Source organism: Entamoeba invadens (genome assembly GCF_000330505.1).
Source record: "Entamoeba invadens IP1 unplaced genomic scaffold scaff_1105074725903, whole genome shotgun sequence".
NCBI lineage: Eukaryota > Evosea > Mastigamoebida > Endamoebidae > Entamoeba > Entamoeba invadens.
In genome coordinates, this window is record NW_004443518.1 from 153,852 (window position 1) to 157,233 (window position 3,382).

The window sequence follows — 3,382 nt, forward strand, 5'->3', positions numbered from 1 at the left end:
AGTTTTTCAACAAACATTTCTTAGGAACACAAAAGAAGCAAAACCATTTGAAATACAATTGTTGAAGAAAAATATTAATATTTGCCGAATATACCGTTGTAATTCAACAGATAATTAAAAAATGATAAACGTAATACAACGGGTTTTTATCTCCAAAAAAAAATATTACTTCTTTTAAATAATTTAACTAAAGAGTGGGGAGAAAGTCACACCAGGGAAAAAAGCCACACCATAATTCTTTTTGATTCTTTTTACTAAAAAGAATTTTCTTTTTTATTTATAAAATAAATTCAATAAAAACAGTGTTTTTGTTTGATTTTGAAATCGCGTTGATTTAAGTTTTATTATTTTTCTTTATGTTGATTGCAATTATTTTCTTTTAAAAAAAATTGAAAAACTTTATAAAAAACTGTGTTTTTGAATAGTATTTTAATATGATAAATATATTATAATTTGATATAATAGTTTTATCGTGTTTCAATTAAAATCCAAAACAAATTCTATATTATAATAAAAGACAAATCAGAAAACAGATATATCCCCCAAAAACGCAAATATCTTTTTTGAAGTATATGTATTTGAACATACATATCTCGCATACACAACGTTTAAATCAAATGATAATTTGAGAATTAAAAACTATCATATAATTACAACTTTATTGATATATCACTTAGTTTTTATTACACGGAATAATATAAAGAAAATCGACATTTGGTTATTTTTAGACCATATACTGTTATCACCACTTATAGATATTTAATCATAATTGTATATGCAAAACTTTAACAATGCAGTTATGAATAAATACATATAAAAATGTACTATAGTTCAGTTACAAACATTCAAGATATAAACATCAATTTTAACCATTTATGGTTTTTTATATTTTTGATTAAAAAATGAATTTATAGTTTTAACACCAAATAAACAACTTTTTATGATAATTGCTGAATTTTCCCGTTTTTTACTAAATAAACAAACCAATTAGAAAACCAAAATATTATAACTGAAAAACAAACAAATTGAATTATTAAATCTTTAAAGCCGTTTTGATTATTATTTCGTTTATTTTGCTAAACAAAAAATAAGAAAAGAACGAGGACGAGTAGGCAGTGGTGTTAATGGATGGTCTTGGTTCACATTTCAGTGAAGAAGCATCTAAATGGTTCACCGACAACCACGTGGCTGTTTTGAAATTGTTCCCACATTCTTCACACATCACTCAACCACTTGACGTGTCTGTTTTTGGAGTTCAAAACTTTTGTTTTGTGTATAATAATAAAATATAAAAAAATTAATTATAATAAATTCAATTTTAAAAAAATTATCCAACTTCCTCAAGTTGATGAAGACTTAAGTTTTGAACCAACTGATTTACAATCTTTGGACCATGTTTTGGGTACTTTGAACTTGGAAGACACTAACTGTGCCAAAAATAAGAAGAAAGACATTATAAGGGATCTATATGAGGGAGATTAACAAAGGCTGATTTGGTTGAATTCACCAGAAGTCCTTTGTCCAATTAAATAATATCGATCTACGCGTCTTGTGACAAAGCGACTTCTGGTGTTACCATTGTCAACGCGTTTAAAAAGAGTGGGTTCTTCAACACCCAGTCCGTCAATGGTGGAGAGACTTGCTCGCACGTCAAGTTTTCTCCAGAAAGATCGAAATTGATGATGACTTTCTTGGGAGAACCAGTGTCTTTTGAAAGAGAGCGATTTGTTGGAAGGAGAAAAGCGGTTGTTGCACACGAAATACCGGAGTTCGAAGATGAGTTTGATGCCAATGATATTTCCCAAGAAGTTTAATATCGAGATCTTTACCAACATAATTCGACCTCGTTTACTGTTTTTTGATTTTTTGTTAAAAAGTATAAAACAATTCTGAAATAGTATAATGTATAATTAGTTATTAATCATATAATTATTTTATATTTTTATAATACATATTTGATATATAATAGTAAAATAAAAACCCATAATATTTATCTATAAAAGTATTTTAAATTAAAAAATAAATCGAATCTGAAGGAGTAATTGAATATTTCTTAAGGTGGGTTTGATTTAGATTGTTTTTTCAAAGTAATAATAAAGTTTTAAAATTTAATGTGTAAAATAAAAAAAATATCATTTGGATTGTAATAACTTAATAATAATTGTAGTAATCATAATAGTATACAAAATAATATAAATTTGATAACTTAAAAGACAAATCCAATGATAAGAATTGTTATGGGTTGTATTATAACTATAACAATTTTTTTAAAATTAGAATACAATATACACGATGTTCAATAGTTATTTTGAATTGATATAAATTTGTAATTGTTAGTTAGTAAAAAATGTGATATTTTAGTACTTCATAAAGGTAGTAAAGACTTATCAAAAATAATAAAACTTAAATCAAAACGATAACAAAATCAAACAAAAACGCTCTTTTTATTGAATTTATTTTATAAATAAAAAAGAAAATTCTTTTTAGTAAAAAGAATCGAAAAGAATTATGGTGTGGCTTTTTTCCCTGGTGTGACTTTCTCCTCACTCTTTATTTCATAAAAAAACTTTTACTCAATAAAAACAATAATTAATTATTCAAAAAAACTTATTTTTTTTCTAAATAATTTCGGGAAGATAATTAACCCTATTGTTTGTTTATTGAGTTCAAAAATCAAAAAAATAAACAATTGTTAATTTTATTAATAAAAATATTAAAAACAAATATTGTTTTTTTACCAATAATGTATAATTTAAAACATTAAAATTTAAACTATTATTTTTCTTGTTTGATGAAAAATCGATAATAATTTATATTATTATTTTAAATATTAACCATATTTATTTATTAATTTATTTATATTTATAAAAAATAATTTGTATTTTTATATTATATATTATAAAAAAAATATGTTCAATTAAATATTTAAAAAAACAAATTAAATTAAATAATCTCGCTTTTCTTAAACGAGTATAAAGTAATAACAGTTAAATTGCAAAAAACAACCAAATGCGACATATAATACATTCACTTTGTCTAAAACAAAAGCAACATGAACGACAAAACAATAAATGCTCTGTTTGATGTAAGGAAATCAAGAAAGTGTTTCTTTAATTCATTAATCTTGTTTTGGTTATTATTACATTTTGACCATATAGAATTCGTCAAAAATCAATATGTTGATTAATATTAGGTGTTTAAAGTTCGTTTTAGAGTAAAATATGTTTTTTCCTAAGATTTTTTTTTTTGAAACTTTTCAAATGTTTATAAACTCAAACTGTTGTTAAAAATGTGATACGAAGCCATAAACGAATTAATTTTGTTTTGTACACGTAGTTTGTGGTATTTACACTATTCAATGATCTCATTATTGAATCTCAAT